Source organism: Stegodyphus dumicola, chromosome 8 (assembly GCF_044657685.1).
Source record: "Stegodyphus dumicola isolate Sdum_Otavi_A_Nest chromosome 8, ASM4465768v1".
Lineage (NCBI taxonomy): Eukaryota > Metazoa > Arthropoda > Arachnida > Araneae > Eresidae > Stegodyphus > Stegodyphus dumicola.
In genome coordinates, this window is record NC_140775.1 from 171,669,336 (window position 1) to 171,689,790 (window position 20,455).

The window sequence follows — 20,455 nt, forward strand, 5'->3', positions numbered from 1 at the left end:
TATTGAGAATCATTTTGCAATGCAGCGTTATCATCATCTTTCGGCTTTTGATTTAATATCAAAGCCGCTACTAATAGACGAAGAAAACAATTGTCGAAAGCAAATGACAAATGAATATTATCTGAAAGGCACAGATGAACTGAGGAAAGGCTTTGCTGTGAATTATAGCCGAGGAACTGGTCCACCATGGAAGAGATCTAGGCGCCGTCAAGAAAAAGAAAAAAAAGAAGACTAATTTGAACACTGGTCCATTTTCTTCCTATTTAAATGTGGTGTAAAAATACTTGTTTAAAACTTAAAAATTTTGACCTGAAAATTTGGAAACTTTGAGAGAAGTTATCTTTTCTCTTTAAGCAATTGAGCAAGCCGAGCTTATAAACTTTCGAATTTTACAGAACTTTTCCCTTCGGTAAAAGTCTCTCCGTTGGGGGAGAGGTTGTAACAGCTTTAAATAATATTAAAATCTTATAGTTTAAATAATTTAAATAGATGAACATTAAGGTATTTGTGAATGGCAATATTTGAAACCAGACTCGAGTGCCACGTGCGACTCTCGCACGAAGAATGTAATTTATTTTTAAATGTTAGAATATGTTTTCTCTTCTTGTTTGTATGTCGCCATTTTTTTGAGTGTTAAAAAAAAGTTATTGCTGTGTTCCATCATTGGAGTTGCTTCATTTCGCCAAAGAAGTATCACACTGTTATTTTACGTAACTGAGGGACAGGAGAATACATTTAGGTAAGCCTCCTTTTGGAAACTTCGTGTTTAAGTCAACAATTACAATACTAAGTAAGGTTGACTGACAAGTTAATAAATTACGGCAGTATACTCCATTTCTGTCTGCTTGTCACGAGATACCTTGAGAGGACATTCTACCTTGGAGGGCGTTCTAGGACATATTCACATCCACGTGACCACCGTTGGCCTTCTAAGAGCATTAAGATGAACATTATATCTAGAAAATCTGATTAAGATGAATATTATGTCTAGCAAAGAATTTTCAATGTTGTTGTTTTCAGTTACGTTAGGTTCAGTGATTAAGGCAAAATAATTCGAAGGCTATCTTTCTACGGGGAGGAATGAACGCTTACAGAATGTTTTAAGGGAGACAGACTGGAACCCATGGTACACATGGCGAACATCATGAAAACGCTCATGCAGCCAGCATGTTTGCCGGGATATGAACCTGGGACTAAATACCACTATTCAGCGACATTATCGGCCGGCCGGCTGGTGGGTTGCAGTTGTTTTGAATTAATGATAAATGCAGATTTGCTTTACCTAGTTGTTCAAAAGCAAAACACTGCTTGTACAGTAGACATCAAGGCCCACCAGCGGCTGAGCGATAAAAAGGTTCGGTCTGAGGTTCGAGTCTGGGGGAACGGGCTGGCTGCATGGGCATTTCGTAGTTTTCTCCATGTATAACGTGGATACAGTTTCCCTTAAAAAGTCCTCCACGGGGCATGCACGTAATAAATAATAATAATAAAATACAGTAGAGAGCACTTTAAAATAATGACTTTATGACAACAGCAACAACCAAAATAATAATAATAAATGAAAAAATAAATATTTTTTTTAAATATTCAAAAGATATCTTTTCGAGGTATTATGACAATCTTCAGTTTTGATGAAACATCAGGTTTAGAGAACTTCCTGGTCTCACGCGAACATACCCCGAGTGTCCGCCGAAATGGCCGGAAGGTCATCAAGGAAAAAATCGTTAAGGACAACCTCCCCCCTTGCGCGGTTTCCTTGCAACGCAAACGAAAAGGTAAAGAGAGGTCTGAAAAACGCCCAAGGAGTTAAGTCGCGTCCCGCGATGAGAAAGCTGTGTCTTTCCTTTCTGTAACTGTGCTGATGCTTTCTTCTTATTTAACCGAAAAATATTTGTTAGTCCAAAGGGATTTGAATCCCGAAGGACTATTAGTTTCGTTTTGGCATTTTGCGTCGGACTCATAAATGTCGGTTCACTTTTCAAACTGTTGCCACAAAATGTTAGAGTTCTGCATTATATTTGAAGAAATTAAATAATGAAAAATCTGCATAAATGTATGTATATTTCTCGTATTGTGATAAAACAACGGTACATAGAGTCATCGAATTTTGAATAACGTAATCCTCCAACGAATATGAGCATGTGGAAGACCAAATTTGAAATTTGAAATTTGTTTTATGATCGATTTCCTATTTTTTAAAACTTTGACGAATTTTTGATTAACAAACTCAAGGATTTCAAAGCGAGCAATGGCAACGTTGTGCAGAAAAACATTTTTATCTCCAGCGCGTGAGTCTCTGAATCGGAAATTCTAAAGATATGCTCGTTTTAAAACTATTTTGCGATATTGCTGTTGCACTGGATCTTATGGTTTAAGTGCGAGGAACATGATATTTAATAAAGAAAGGTAACACACAAAATGTTAAAAAACGCCCCTTTGACGTAATTTAAAATCTGAAACATTTCAGATTTTTTTTTTTTTTTTTTTTTTAAAGTTTTAAAATAAATATTAAAAATACAAGCTCGCTTACGTTACAGTATTTTTATTGACTGGCAGATTCCTTATTCTGGAAAAATGTAAAGTATTGCCATTGGGGGAAATATTTGTTCAAAGCTTCATTCGCAAAAAATTCAATGAAGTAACATCTTTTTGACTTAGCACTTTGAATAATTGCCTTTTCTTTATTAATAAGTAAACAATTTGCCACGCGGCTCTAATATACGATGAAATAGCACTGCAGCATTTTTTTTCTTACCATTTATTTTTGTCATTTGAACAAAACAAATTTGAATTTTTGTTTTAAATATGATTTCATTTTCTATATTTCTGAAGATAGGCTTAAGGGGACGGTACACTTTAAAAAATTAGTTATTTAAGTTTTTGTGTTTTCAACAAGAAATTTTATACATATATGTATTATAACATCAGTTTATAAAATATATGGTCAAAATTTCAATTTATTTTAAATTAAAAGTTTTTAAACAGATAATTAATTATTTTAATTAAAGATTTAAAATGCTTTTGGGGGCTAATTTTCAATATTTTTCCCTAATTTTTCCTTTTAGATAGTTATAAAGACTTGACAAAAGTTTTTGTGTATCCGTTATTGAATATGATGGGTCAAACATTTTTAAAAAGGATTTTTGTGAACTTAACCCAGTTTTCGGAAAAATGTTACTTTTTGTTAAACATTATCACAAGTTTAAACTTCTTAACAACCTCATATCCAAAAACGCATACACAGATCTACTGTAACATATAACAAGATAGTTTCTTCCAAATATCATTCATTTTCAACTAAAAATGAGACGCGTGGAGCATTTTCAAGACATACGAACTGCGAAAAATTTTATTTTGAGAAAACGGAATTTAAAGTTTTTCTTCAAACTTACCTTTAATACATGGTCATGAGAAACAGCAAATTAACTTGAATTAATGAATATGTAGACATTAGATAACATTTTCATATCATTTAACTTTTTTAATCTCATAATATTAAATATGAGAAAAATAAACATATCGCAAACTGGTATGTGATTCGAAGTTAGAGGTAAAAAAAATTTATGCATTATATCCAATAAAATTTTTAAAAATCCTTCGCATAATTGTTACATTACATGTTTTATTTTCATTTGCTACATTTTACATTATCGTTTAATGCTTTACAATATTTTTTACTATTTCTGTTTTTTTCCAAGCAGGTAAACTCCTCTTTTTGCTTTGGTTCAAGGGACGTTGTTCACGCTTTTTTGCAACGAGTAGGGAAAATGAGTTACTTTCCTCCTGTTCTACGCGCATAGCATTCACATAACCAAAGTTAAATTCATTAAATGTTCTCAATACTGACATTTTTTTTTAGAAATAAACACTTCTTTTGGGCAAACTACAAATTATTACATCAATAAATAACTGTTGAAATACATTTTTTTTTACATTTTCTCCAAAATTGAAAGGGCAAAGTTTACGTTGTTCACACATTTGAAATGCTTGTAACTTCTTTAAAAATTAGAATATTTGAACTCGGGTTTTTGTATACGATGTAGTTTTGTATAAGAGAGTAAAAGAACAAATTCAATATTTTGGTTGATTTTTAGCTATTTTAAAGTCCACCGTCCCCTTAATTAAGGCTTAGGTTAGGTTAATTGAATACGGCAATACACACGAGATCTAAGAGAGACCGCGCGTTCTTGGAGGACTTTTTACAGAAAATGCCTTTTCTTCACGTTACACATGAAGAAAACCTGAGAACTTCCATATAGCTAGCCTGTTCCTCTTTATATATATTCAGGTCGAACAACCAGTATTCAGCGATTTTACCGCTCCACTGCCGCTAGGCTTTTGAGGACTACAGGATTTGTTAACTCCTTAGCTTAAAATTGTTTCAAGTGTTCAAAATTTTATTTTTTTAAAACTTTACTAGGAAGTCATTCGAGGTATTGGGCTATAATTAATTTGAAATTTTCAGAATACAATATTTTTAACTTATTACAATGATTTATTTACAGTGTTTTCTATACTTTACTAAAAATCCCTGTTTAATAATATCTGTGCATCGAGATTAGCAAAACATTTTTCTAAATGTCAAAATAATGTTTAGTGTGCTCCGAAAAAATTATTTTTTGAAAATCCTATATGATTCTGGACTGCTATCATTTCGCTGCACATTTCAACGGCCAGAAAGATTAAAATTCAAGAGGAAGGCATCTAGAGATTCTGTAGAAATGCAATTAAATATGTTATGGGGAATCATAACTTTATGATCATAAAGTCAAAGAAACATTTTTATTATCACCAATGAACGTAATGGTAATCAGAATGCAAAATTGCCCCTGAAGCATAACTCTGATAGCAAACGGAATTAAATTTTCTGGAAGATCTGCATCCAGTTTTATAAATGTATCATTGTACCTGCAACCATCATATACTCTCTTTGGAAATTTTTTGGCCCACCCAGAGATTAAATTACGCCAGGGAGCACTTCTTTTATGTAAGTTAATCACGATTTCAGAGAAAAAAAAATATTTTAATAAAATGTATGCCTTAAATATCGATTCTAATTTCTGAATGTTAGCCTGCCCCTCGGACCCAAACCTTGGATAGTGGTTGAAGCTTATGAGTAAATAAAAGCCCCCACCCACATGCCAAAGGCTTATTTTCCAGAAAGTGCAATGAATTTATGGAATTTATGACAGCGGGTTAATTTTTCATTCCTGAAAGGGCTAAAAAGCATCAACCTGGTCATGCGCGTGCTATGCTAGTAACTTCCTACTGCAGAGCTCCTGTACACTTTTTGAACGATATAACCCAAACGCGGGGAAGCACTACTGTGACTTGCATAGAGGAGTCTTTAAGTTTATTCTCACATTGTTATCGGTCAGATAAACTTTCTGCTTGATGGCTAGAATTATATCGAGAGGGAGCGATCAGAAAGTCTTGGACTCTTCCTTCTTTATTTTTAAAGTTACACTTTTCCGTTAAAATTTCCTTCCATATCCTGATATTTTTTATAGAATTCTCACTGTTCTCCTTTGTGACGCTTTAACCGTTTTATCATTTCTCATTGGTGTGCTGAAAAAAAAGAATGGTTTTTCTATGTATCATCCTTTGAAATAGTACATTATAATCAGGGCTTAAATTCAAACGGAGATCGGCTGAGATACTTCTTAGCAGAGTGGAATTTTAATTTCAGTCGGAACCCAAAATAAAAAGAGGTGTGATCATTTATTTTTTATTTAAATATTTATAATTAATTTAATAATTTATTAAATTTCTATTGATCCCTTTACATTTCTTATAATTTTTAATTCAATTATTTGATTATTAGTCCAAAGGGACTTGAGTCCCGAAGGACTATTACTTTCGTTTTGGCATTTTGCGTCGGACTCATAAATGTCGGTTCACTTTTCAAACTGTTGCCACAAAATGTTAGAGTCCTGCATTATATTTGAAGAAATTAAATAATGAAAATCTGCGTAAATGTATGTATATTTCTCACATTGTCATAAAATAACGGTACATAGAGTCATCGAATTTTGAATAACGTAATCCTCCAACGAATATGAGCATGTGGAAGACCAAATTTGAAATTTGAAATTTGTTTTATGATCGATTTCCTATTTTTTAAAACTTTGACGAATTTTTGATTAACAAACTCAAGGATTTCAAAGCGAGCAATGGCAACGTTGTGCAGAAAAAACATTTTTATCTCCAGCGCGTGAGTCTCTGTATCGGAAATTCTAAAGATATGCTCGTTTTAAAACTATTTTGCGATATTGCTGTTGCACTGGATCTTATGGTTTAAGTGCGAGGAACCTGATATTTAATAAAGAAAGGTAACACACAAAATGTTAAAAAAACGCCCCTTTGGACGTAATTTAAAATCTGAAACATTTCAGATTTTTTTTTTTTTTTTTTTTTTTAATATTTAGTTATTTTATTTGTTTACTATTTTCTTCCTTCCTGACAGTCTTCCATAGGTACTTCTAATTTTAGAAATTATGCCGTGGAACAAATAATATATATAACATATGGCAATATAATGTATAAATGGCTTCATGGCCTTTTCCGTTTCCTTTTCCAGTTATTGTTTTTAAGACTGAAAACTCAACACATGATTGTATTGAACTCAGAGTCATTGACCTTTACGAATTTTGCAGTATTAAAGTTCTAAATGTATAAATTTTGTAAACATTCAAGAACTACGAAAGAATTTATCCGCAGTTCTGTTTGGGCCAGCCTTAGCAGTGGCCAACGCCTATAAACAGCTACAGCCCACCATTGGGGGGGGGGGCGAAGAGAGAGAAAAGAAACTTTCCTTCGCTTGATGGAACCACTTCTAAAAATGTTAATCTTCTTTTGATTAACAATAGATTTTTATAGATGTTTTAGTATTTTTTAGTTATCGCACTTTAATTCATAAATTCATGATTCATCTAGTGCAGGAATTCCCAACCTTTTCATGCATCGACTGTTTTAAAGGAATGGCTTTCTTCATCGACCCATTTTTATTTTCCTCTATAAGATAAGGTATACAACATAACCATAGTATAAATAATTACACATAAATAGCTTAAAGCTAGCAATTAGGTTTTATAAATATAAACAAGTTTTCAGAAACAAAATTACAAATTATAATTGCGTAAAATTTCGGTTTTAATTGATGTAATAGCTCCGCTTGATGTATTGTTACAATTTTTATAACATTTGGCATGAAATTGCTTAATTTATTTTTTAAATCACTTCATTTAAAAATAATAAAAATGTTTCTTGTTTTCCATTCTTTTTTTTTTTTTTTTAAATCATGTTTTCTTGTATTCTTTTGTTTTACGTTTTATATTGCCCTAATCGCATAAAAAATTTATCTATTTTAAAGAATACTGTTGATTTTTAAATATATTAAATAATTTTATCGTATTTTCTGTATTTTGTTTTTCTTTACAACATGATACAGAGGCCCACTAGCGGCCGAGCGGTAAAGTCGCTGAACGCTGGTAGTTCGGTTCGAATCCCGCGAACGGGCTGGCTGCATGGGTGTTTTCGTGGTTTTCCCCATGTGTAACGTGTATACGAGCCAGTTTTCCTTAGAAAGTCCTCCACGAAGGCATCCCTCCCCTTAAGCAGATAGCCCTAGTGTGCTTTGCCATAATTAAATACACAACAACATGATACAGCTTAATGTCAATAGATAATAAAATGTCAATTTTATTATTTGATTATTGTAATCAATGGGATCTTGATTATGCTGTCCGCTCCCGATCGACCCCTTGATCCAACTAACCCCCTTTAAAATTTCATCCGCCACTAAGGGGTTCGTAATCTAGTGTAACTAGAATTTTTAATTTTTTACCGGCAATAAATATCTAATAAAAGCGCCTTCAGTTGATTCTGTTTTCAATTAACGATTTTTTTTCCCTCAAAGATCTGAACGAAACACTTGAAAACTGTTTCAAGATCTTGATTGATTATTTTGATTCCCACAAATTCATGCATATTAAGATTCATGCAAACAACTTGTTAAAAAGAAGTAATAAGTTTTTTCTTAGTTTTTGCTTTAGTAACAAAAACTTTTATGTACTAGAAGACTGAAATGCACGAATATAACATATTTAAGCATTACTGATGCTTCGTCATATTAATTATAACATTTACAGATACGATCTCCGGTTTTTAAGTGTTTGGCTTTCTTCAGTTATTTTGACGGATATTATAAGCAAGTTGCAAGATAATTAGCATATAGTATGGTGTACGGACGCATTTTTTTTTTTTTTTTTTTTTTTTTTTTGGCCAAAGGGACTTGAGTCCCGAAGGACTATTGCTTTCGTTTTGGCATTTTGCGTCGGACTCATAAATGTCGGTTCACTTTTCAAACTGTTGCCACAAAATGTTAGAGTCCTGCATTATATTTGAAGAAATTAAATAATGAAAAATCTGCATAAATGTATGTATATTTCTCGTATTGTGATAAAACAACGGTACATAGAACAATCGAATTTTGAATGACGTAATCCTCCAACGAATATGAGCATGTGGAAGACCAAATTTGAAATTTGAAATTTGTTTTATGATCGATTTCCTATTTTTTAAAACTTTGACGAATTTTTGATTAACAAACTCAAGGGTTTCAAAGCGAGCAATGGCAACGTTGTGCAGAAAAAACATTTATATCTCCAGCGCGTGAGTCTCTGTATCGGAAATTCTAAAGATATGCCCGTTTTAAAACTATTTTGGGATATTGCTGTTGCACTGGATCTTATGGTTTAAGTGCGAAGAACATAATATTTAATAAAGAAAGGTAACACACAAAATGTTAAAAAACGCCCCTTTGGACGTAATTTAAAATCTGAAACATTTCAGATTTTGTTTTATCTATTATTATTATTATTATTATTATTATTATTATTATATTTTTTTTATCACCGTATAGGGCTTTGACATTTCGTTACAGTAATTACCTGTCTAAAGTTCACCAGTGGCCGAGCAGTTTTAAAAGCCGCTAAATACTAGTAGTTTGGTCCGAGGTTCGAGCTACGTCGAACGGGCTGGCTGCATGGGAGTTTTCGTGTTTTCCTCATCTGCAACATGTAGTGCATTGTTACAGATGTGTAAAATCCTCCATTTCCGTGTCGTGCCCAAAGAATGGAGCATGTAATAATAATAAACTACCTGCCTCAGTACATTTAGGTGCTGTCTTATAAACCCAGAAGATTATTCTTTAAAATGTTATCTGAAATTGAAATCTGTGTAGTAATTAAATTACCAAAAATTACAGAAATTGAGCATTATAAGATGTCTCGTGGATTATTTTTTCGATTTGTTCTGCATTTTTGCTGAATTTCATATTTTGGACGCGTACCTTTTCAAGTTTGAATGCGTAATGCAAATCTCTTATCTATGATATATTCTTATCATCGGCAAGCATTAGAGTTTTGCATCCGAAAGAGTAATTTTTTGTTGTTGTGTGAGTTGTGACTTATCTCACTTGTCTGACAGTAACATCACAGCAAGCCCACGAAATTCATTGTGGCAAGGAGTGCAAGATTGCGCTAGCCTCGAGCACCATCAGTGACAGTATGACTCACTTCCGCTCTCAATTTTGATGGAGAGCACTCCGAGGAAATGGTTCCGAAGCGCACCTCTCTTCTATCTACCACTAACCTCTCGAGAGGACCTTCGGCTCGCCGCGTATTTAGAGTGCCCCCATGCCACACAAGCTCTATACATTTACAAATGTCCATGTCTTCGACGGGATTCGAACCCGGGCCTTCAGTACTGCTCTCAGCGTCGCTAACCTCTCTCCCGGTTCGGCGGCTGCAATTTTTTTGTTTTTAATATACCGAACTGTTTTATTTGCTTTGATTATCAGTACTAATATTATCATTAAACAAGTGCCAGTTTTATTTAATCACAGAATGAATAATTTATTCCCTCATACTCACGCCCTATAAAGAAGAGAACAGAATTCACTCCAGAGTGCTGATGATGTAAGCGGTTGGAATGATTTTAAACTTTTAGCCCCTGATGACTGTGGATTTAAAATGATTCCTAATTGTTTACATCAGTTTACTTTTAACAATTCAACTTTTAACCACGATTGTTTAATTAATAATTTGCTGTTCTTTACTTTTTGTCTAAGGCTTACCTTTACAAACTTTAATTTTGTTAATTTGTTTCCGTTTACAATTTTCATAGTATTGAAAATTTATGTTTCATCTAAATTTATTTTCCCTTTAATTTTTTTTATATATGAATATTAAGAAAGAAATCATTTTTTAAAAAATTTTTATATGACTTTTAAAAAAGAAATTAGCCGCCTTGATGGTATAGTGGTTAGGGGAGCCTACTGCGGAAAGGCTCGGGTTCGAATCCCGGAGATGGCATAGATGTTCGTAAATGTATAGTGTCTTTGCGGCATGGGAGCACACTAAATGTATGACGAACTGAAAGTCCTCTCGCGTGGATTCATGGTAAGGGAGAAGTGTGGGAGACCCCCCGGGAAACTCTTTCTCAAAATTTGGGTGGAAATAGAAGTTCAGCCTACTTGAGGCTCTGGTAACCATTCTTCCATGAAATTCTTGGACAAGACAACGACAACAACAAGAAAATTCAAATTAATTTAATAAGCAATTTAGAGCTAATTTATTCATTCCAATATTATATAATTAAGCATAAATGCAGCATTAATTAAAGGCTAGTAATTATTACAAAAATACTTTTAATATTTCAAAAGTTCCGTAAACAATAGGCACTAATAAAAGCAGAAATCAATGAATTAGAAAATTAGGAATAATTTAGAAAACTCAAATGCAATTTTATTTAGAAATAATTGCAAATAATAAAACGGTAAGGAGAAATGAACAATGTATAAAAACTACAAGCTGATGATCGAAAGTTTAAAACGCAATATATCCGCCTTGTTTCCCTTAAAGCGGATGCCCTCCCCCACACACGGCGGGAAAAAAACTTCCTTTCCAATCCAATACAACGTTTCTGAAAGTTATGAGAAATCTAAAAATTTTTATAAGAATTTCAGCAAATCATTTTAGGCGCCTCATAATCACACACCCCTGAGATATATGGATTCTAAAGAAATTCGTATAATTCAAACGTAAACAACTGAATTTTTTAATCTATGAATCAGCGAAATTAAAATCAACGAATTTGTTGGCGGTAAATTCAGTGATTAAGAATTATTTAATAGCTTACCTTGAATACATACTGAGTTATAAATTTATAGCTACTTGGAAATGGTTAACTTTAACACAAATAAATAAGGACACGCAAAATAAATAAGATTTAGACTTCTATGCACAAGTAGAATTTTTTACATGTTGACATTTTCATGGAATACTGAAGTCTTGCATCGTTTGGTTTTTTACATCTGTTGCCACAAAAAAAAATATGTATATATATGCAGAAAAACATCTGGCGCGAGGACAGCGCCGCCTATAGAGAAGGATAAAATAAGGCATAAAAACATTTTGAAACTTAACATATATCATTAAGCAGTCCAAACCTAAAACTGTGACCAATGATACTTTGCACTAAGCTTAAAAAGCTAAATTTATTTTGGAATTTTAAATTACTTCCTCGTAAGAAGTAAACGAAGTAAAATTTCGAGTATCATATTTGAACGAAAATATCCGTTTTGATCACTCTCGAACCCAGTTGAACGATGTTCTTCCGTGACATCTGTACCTACGGACAGAATAAAGGACTCTTTTCATTTTTCATTTTTGTGGCGTTTGTGCGTCCGTACATACACTCTGCAAAAAAAAGAGAGGGGGGACAGTTCTACACCTCCCGTGCTACTAGGCCGGTTGATGAACTTCAACTTCCGTTTAATATGTCTCGAAAATGCGACTTGGGATATATATTAGATTTATATATGGCTATGTTCTAGCATAGGTATTTTGACACAAAATCGGACTTTTTCTGAAATGACATACCAATTTTTTTTTTTCCATATTTCAATTCTTACAACTTACCGAGCAATTTAAAAATTTATCTTGGCGCACTTTTTTCAGTTTGCGCCAAGAATAATTCATTTAGCTAAATTCTTAATTTATAGTAGCCTGCTTTTCGTTTCCCGTTTTTCATTGTACACAAGCGGAAAAAAAAATGCATCGTTCAATCTTTGAAATAATTTTAACAAAGTGTGTAAAGCACATTTGGCGTTAGTATCGCCTTTAACAAATATGCCAGATTTCAAAACGCGCCAATATACAAACTGACGTATATCTTCGGAAATTTTGAATAAAATAATGACACTGATGAATGAATTATTTTGAATAAAATAATGACATTTATCATCCTAGTGGATGTTGCTAGGCTGTTGGGAAATGAAAATACTCTAGAAAAACATGGTCTGTAAGTTTTGAAATCTAAATACTGCAAAGTGTGTGTGGGATTCAAAGAATTACTAGATGTATTGCAAATATTCACTAGCTAAAAATGATGCTCACTTAAAACGGCGTGCTAAATTGTCAAAACACTACATACGTTTGCATCGTGATAACAAGAAATAATTTCTGTTTATTAAATTCTTACTACTAGCTCATATTCTACCTATTTCTTAATCAAATTTTCAATCATTAATAAAATACCTTTTATTCATCCACTCAAGTTCAAACACATTTTTTTAAATTTGTAGTAAATGACAATACATGTTAATACAGTTTTTCACATATTAAAGTCAATTCCTCTTTATTTATTCCTGTTGATCGGAACTAAAGATATGCTGTTTTTATTAAATATATTATAAGACTTACAAATAATGACCGTTTATTAGGAATTCACACGTGCTGTATAAATTTATTTTACGTATAACAATTCATAAATAATAGTACATGACTGTGATAAATGGGATTGTAATATTTAAAAAAAATAAGTGGCAACAGTAAGACAGAGTTCTAAAGGTTTTTAAAGTGTATGGAATTAAAGAATTGTAGCTTTATAAAGTTGGATGAAGCGGATGCAATGTCCTATTATGCAGCGAAAATTCTCCCCATATTTCTATGTTAACGTGAATATTTCTATGTTAACTATATGAATATTTCTATGTTAACTATATGAATATGTTAACTATATGAATATTTCTATGTGAATATTTCTATGTTATTCTATAAATATTTCTATGTTAACGTGAATATTTCTATGTTAACTATATGAATATTTCTATGTTAACTATATGAATATTTCTATGTGAATATTTCTATGTTATTCTATAAATATTTCTATGTTAACGTGATAATAATATAAGTTTAAAATAACCCTTTAAAATGCCCTTTGCTTATTAAAATAAATAAATAGCACCGTAGATTATGCAATAATATATCTAGGACGAAAACTCTTCGCAGTAGGTCAAGCATATGTCGCCTTGAGGCGTGTGAAATTATTAGATGGAATATTAATTGAAGGACTGGACTGCTCGAAGCTCACTGGAAAGATTCCTTGCAATAATGAAGCATTACAGGGGATGGATAGGATGAGAAGTTATAGACCATCATCAGCTTCATAAATTAGAAGCGAAAAAAATGTTAATAATATTAATAAAAATTAACTAAAATAAATTTTTCTTTGTTGTCCTATAAGTAGGAATTGATTTCAAAAAATTTTTTTATGTTACTTGTCGTTTTAATTAAAGTTTATGAAATGTGAAAGACGTTAAAATATTTACACAGCATTTTTTCCACTTTTAGGATCTTTTTCATCGTGTTAGCTTGCTGGTTAACTGCTGTTGTTGAGTACTATCTACTGGCAACTTTAACAAAATGTCGTACACACTTCATGTATCTATTCGAAGCCAAGTCAGAAAACTGGTCACCAGTGAAGACCTGGGGATATATATTTACGTATTCTTCATAAAATCTGATCGTCGGGTCCGTTGTTTCTGAATGCATGCACGTGTGTTCGAATTAAAATAATAATAGGTCCACTTCACCGCTGAAAAAGCAGAATCAAGAATGGTATCCCACGGGAAAAAAAAAATGGTATCCTTCGAAAATTAAAAGAAATAATCAATTATTATCTCTGCAACAAGCACAGATTTCGCATTTCTGATGATCATGTTAGCCTGCACATCCATATTACTGGTCATTCAGATTGTACATCTGCAGGATCCATTTGGACTAGATAAACTATTTACAAAACTTACGCTAATTTGAACAAAACTACTAGTTTTTCAATACATCATACCAACTGGTCGACCTCTTTCGCCAAAAGCTAGTCTCTAACTCAGTCTTTCGTTAATATACAAAGGGCTACTAACTTTTAATTTAACACTTTTGAAGACTAGGCGTTTCAATACTCCAACGGGCTTGCTTGTCTAAAAGACACCTGCAGAAGGAAACTATTTTTCATTTGCAATAGTCTATTTGATCGTTAAACCTGCATTTCGTCGTACAGCATGTGTGGGACATATTAAACAAGGCATGCTGAAAGCTACAGTTTGCTGTTCCATACTATTCTTCAAATTTGACCTATCTTTTTTGGGTGCTACTTTGGTAGACGGTTGCACGGATTTTGGAGATTTTCCTTTGGTGAGTAATACAACTTATGGTAAACCCATTGCTGGATAAGTTATTTATGGTAACCTATACTTTGTTGTCATTTTATTTAAAAAATAATGCGTTTTATTGTGCATAAATTCCGTGTTTAAAATATTATTTATGGCTTTTAAATATTAAAAATCAATTGAATTTTGCATTTTTATCTGAAATAAAAATTTTATTGTTTATCATATTTTATGAAATTTTATGTTGTGGATGATGTAATCAATGACGTCACCTTCTTTTTAAAAGTAATTGGTTTTAATATCTATAAATTTAATCTAATGTTTTAAACATTATTTATGGCTCTTAAATATTAAAATACAATTTAATTTTGCATTTTTTAAAAATATGATTTTATTAGGTATGAATTTTTAAATAATTTTAATTCTAGCCGTGATGTAATAAGCTCTCTGATTGGTTATAATATATTTGTGCATTAACGAGCTGCAATCAGCTCCCTGATTGGTTACTGACAATTTGTGCATTTCCGCGCCGTTTTAAAATTTAATTCATATCTTCGAATTCCTTCAAAGATGTCTTCAAAGATGATATCTAAATTATGATTCTGATTTTTTTTGTGGTACTTATCAATAAACAACAGGTTAAATACTCAAAAAAAGTGTAAGTACATATTTTTCCTTTATTTTATAATTCTATACTTCAATTTTTGTTAAAAAAATTAATATACTATTTTCAAAATTGCTGAGATAATTATTGTTCATATGTTTCAATGTTAATTAATATTCTATATAACGTATTTTAAAGTATTTGAATTTAATAATATTATAATTCTTTTAAATGTTGGTATGATGGTTTTTAATTCGATATTCAATTTCAGTAATATTTTAATCTAATTAAACGTTGGCCCAATGATTTTATAGCGGTGTTTTTATTCTTTACTTTGCTATATGAAAGTAATAATAACCTTACTTTAGTATTTTATACTCATAGTAAATGTATTTATTTACACTTGCCTGCCATCTTAAAAAACGACATTTTCAATAAAAAATTAATCCATTACTTCTAACGATATTTATTTTTTTTTTTAAGTTTCGAATACTTTACTATGCATGAAAACAGCGTTTTTCAAAATGGCTGCCGTTTGTAAAAATCGCGCCGACAATTGCGCCAACGTAAATCGCCAAAAATCCGTGCAACCGTCTACCAAAGTAGCACCCTTTTTTGAATGGGATTATTATTACCAAACTTCATCGACATTGTGATTTCAAATATGGAAACCATTGCGTTACGCATATACGCATGCTAAACTTTACCTTCTCTGATTGGCTACGACTGAAACCTTGTTTCACAAATGTGCAGGGATTTAATGACTTTTACGCCTTACGACTATGGTAATATTAATATGTCTACACCTGCGGTTCTCAACTTTTTGACTAACGCGTACCATCTAAACAAAAACTGAAAACCTTTAGTACCACCACTACAAAGTACTACTACCACAAATAATTGCCTCTCAAAAATACTCCAAAGTCAATAACGATTCATTAAAACTCCAAGTTGTTTGATAAAACACATCTATTAGACATAAGCACATCGAAACTCAATATGTGCATCTTTAAATATCACAAAAAGATGCCTTTTCTTCTTATATCTCAAAAACAGTATAAATTACTCTTAAAATAAAAAAATCTGATGTGTATACCACATGACTTCCTTGTACGGAATATTAAATTATACGCCTTTTTTCTTGCATTTCGTTTAATCTTATTGGATTGAATTAAATCTACTTCGCCGACAGCGCATAAACCACAATAGAATAAATGCATTCTTTAAACTTCACTCTATCTATTTACCCTAGCGACACTCTGGCTCTAGGTTCACTTAACTGTATTATATTTTGTTCATATTATAACTTATGACTTACTTTTTTCTGGTCATTGACTACTAAAGAGTTTTCGCCAGTAGATCGCATTAAAGTGCACTAGGCAAAGATATTTCCAAATAAATGGTAGTAGGGAAGTACCAACACCCGTGGGCGAAGAAGATACAGCTACGTGAGCAGGCATATCTTAATACTTACGAAAGTAGGCGTTCATCCTAACAATTGTGCAGTGACAAGCAATGGCATTAAATTGAAGCATGCAGGCAGGTGAAGTGAGTTATATGGCAAATGCAGATGGTGAGTGCAATATAGCTAGTAAGAGTGCAGGAAAAGCAGTAGTGAGACATAATGAAAATGGCGCGAAGGCAGTTTGAAGCTGTGAATGGCATAAGAGTTCAAAGTCCTTCAGAAGTATACAGTAGCTAGATAGGCCATATTATAACTCAGAATGCACAAAATTTATATCATTTAAAGAATTATCTAATCGTTGCCACATGTTCTATTCAAATACTGTAATAAAGCTAGAACAATGTATAAAAGAAATTAAGCAAACAAAATAAAAAAGAAACAGTTTTTAACAGACGATTCAGTATTTCTCTTTCAATTAATTCAGTTCTCACTTCGCGACAAGGCAAAAAATACATAAAAACTCAAAATATCTGTATTAAAAATTACGAAGTAAATCTTAAACACTTATTTCCTCGAAAAAATTCCAGAAAGGATTAAGCATGATTTAATTCGCAATAATAAATGAAGGCGTAATCTTTGTTGTTGCGAAACTACGTTTTTCTAGATTGGCAACAAATCCACTATTCTGCTGTTTCAAATGTAAACAAGCAATGGCCGCCATAAAAAAATATTAGGCTTAGCGGCACTTAAACAAATTTAAAATTGTTGATAATTCTAAAAATATTGCATACAGATTTACTAAAGGCATAAAAACCTTAACCGGAAGATAAGAACAACATAATTCAATCATTTTTAAAGCAAAAAATGTACAATTTACAAACATATAAGAGTAAAGAAACTGAGATCACTGAGCAGGGTAACAGAGTGGATATATATATAAATATATTTATATACGTTTGGTGCGGCCGATTGCAACCAAAATACGAGGTGCACATCTACATGTTATAGCAGTCCTATATACGAAATTTTAACGTTCTGAGGCTACTCGTTTTTGAGTTATGCGAGATACGTACGTACGCACGTACGTACATACGTTCGTACAGACGCCACGAAAAATTCTCTTCAGAATTCATTTTAAAGCAGTTTTATAATTTTTTTGGAGGAAAAGAGTGTTTTATTCTGTCCTTACGTACATATATCACGGTAATAAATCGTTAAATTGCATTTGAAAGAGGTCAAAATGGGATATTTTTGTTGAAATATGTTGCCTGAACCTTTTCGCGATTGTAATACTTCCTTTTTACTTCGTACAAGGAAGTAAAAATAGATCAATAAATATAAATACTACTGCCAATTAACACTTTTATAAATCCTCATAAGTTGACTTGAAATACCATTAACAACAATGACCAAGTAAATTCGGAAAGCTGCTCGTTTTGAAAGTTATAGGAACAAATCATGTATTCTCCAAGTAAATTCTGATAGCTCACTAATATGAGAATTAATACAGGTGAAATCATGTAGATAGCAGGCATTAATGGAATTCTTATGCTATCCTTGTGGCATTCACATTTCTGTTTTATTTTTTCTACTTTATTTGAAATGTTTTGTTTTTCTACAAGAAACGCAAATTTACGTTCCGTTCCGTTCATAATCAGAAGCAAACCTATTTATTATCTTAGAATCAAAATATGGTTAGAAATAAAAGAATCCAACACAAAGCTCTCATCATTATAAAATTTTATGAAAGCTAATTCTTTGAATTTAATAGCAACAGTAGCATATTGAAAGATTCATGACACCTTCCGTTTACATGCTGTCGTGTAAAACATGCTGTCGTGTATTATGTCGTGTAAAACGTGAACTTTAAAACTCATATATTCAATCAAGACTCAGATTTTTTGTCTAGTTAATGCGACACTTTACAAGGAGTTGCTTGTAGCCATTGGCTTTCTTGAGGACCATTTATAAGACACTTCGAAACTTCGGATTAGGAACTGTTTCATTGTTATAGATGTACTCTTAACTATATTTGTGGACGATATTTTTCGAATGCGAGTTGAAATCGCATTCTACCAGTTTACCCCATTAACTACTGATGCAATGCCATGAACTACTTATGCCCTTTGCAATGATTACGGAATTACAGTTAAGATTTAAATGTGGGCGAAATACAGTCTCAGTTTGCGTTGGCCACAAAAGCCTAAAACAGCCTTTCTTTATTTTTAGGTTGTGGGCAAACGATTATTCTGTAAACGAAATGGGGGAAAAAGTTTTGCCCCAGAAGAAAAGGGACCTGTGTTCATTTGTCCTGGAAATCGATACAGTTACATTCAAAATCTGTGTTAAACTAAGGTTGTTTTTCTGCTAATTTAAAATTTTACATTTTATTTTGGTTTGGTTATTTTGGTTTATTTGGCAAAGCACATCAGGGCTATCTATCTAAGGGGGGATGCCTTCGTGGGAGATTTCCGAAGGGAAACTGGGTCGTATACACGTTACACATGTGAAAACCACGAAAACGTCCCTGCAGCCAGTCCATTCGCGGGATTCGAGCCTCTTAAGTCCTGTTTACGTTGATGTGTTTTTCTTTCCGATAAGATTAAACTTGTTTCTAAACTTCGCTTTTAAAATTCTATTTTGTAGTTTTTTTTTTTTTTTTTTTCTAAAATTTGTTTCTAAAATTGTTCCTAAATTTCTACACGTTTTAATTTTTTCTTAAATAATATGAAAACATAATAAGTATATTTTTAACGAACCTGTAAATTAGTTTAAATAAATGTGTATGACATGTAAATTGTCTTAAAATATTCGGTAAATGTGTAGCTTGCAAACATCAATGGAAAAGAATTGTGTATTATAGACAGATCTATTGTTCTTTGTTACTCCATTATTAATTAGCCGCATTTAGTGCTTCTTTTCTTAAAACGGATTTAACAAACTCAGTAATGTTATATCAGTTTTTAAGGTCTCTTGTCTTATAAATAAACTTTAACTGCAGTTAATTATATTCTATTATTCATTTAGTTTAAATCACCTTTTCCTTGCAAAAAAATGTTTGTTCTTAAAACTAAAGTGCTATTTTATTGTTGAGCATAAAACGCAACGTTTTGAATTGTTCTTTGTACCTGTATTACACAACTATCAGTTATATTAAATATATATTATTTAATATGCAACAATAAGATAAACCAGTTATCGAAATGGGTTTCGGTCCCAGTTAGTTCGAATAACTACAGTTCTGCATTATTTTGTCTGCATCCTCAACGACCATTTGCATGAGACGGTGCAACAGATCACTTCCAACGGCAAGACGCCAGAAGCGATCGTCGAAAAACCGCCGAAGGTTTCGCCAAAAACGGCGATCGCCAGCGCGAAGCCTCGTCTCGGAAACTGTCCTCAAGCGCTCTTTCCGTTCGAGAGAAAGCGTCTCGGCGTTGAATTGTTCTCTAGCGTGTTCGAAGCGCCATCTTGTCGATCGATATTCTTTACGGCGTTGAACATCGATTGAGCTTTCTGCGGGGGCGCTCAATCAAAACTGCGTGCGCCTGCCAGTTTGTAACCCCCTTCCTTTCTTTCCCACACACAACCCGCGATAAATGATCAAAGAAATCGATTTAGCCTCATCATATCGAGAAATTGTCATAGAACTGGAGGGAAATCTCATCGCGGCGCAGAAACGAACAGTCATGCGCTGTGTCAACTCCAAATCAACTCGTAGGGCCTCCGAATCTCATATTGCCTAGAAATAAGCATATTAAGATACACATTTGATATGCGCGCATAATGGCAGCGTTCAGATCTGCGATATTAAAATGAGGTTGTTCTTAGCTATGCATTCTCGGCTGCCTCAACAGAATTCTTGCAGGAAAGAAACTTGGTAAATCATTTTAATGTAAAATCAATCTCGCTTTTTACTTGCTAGCTAGTTTCC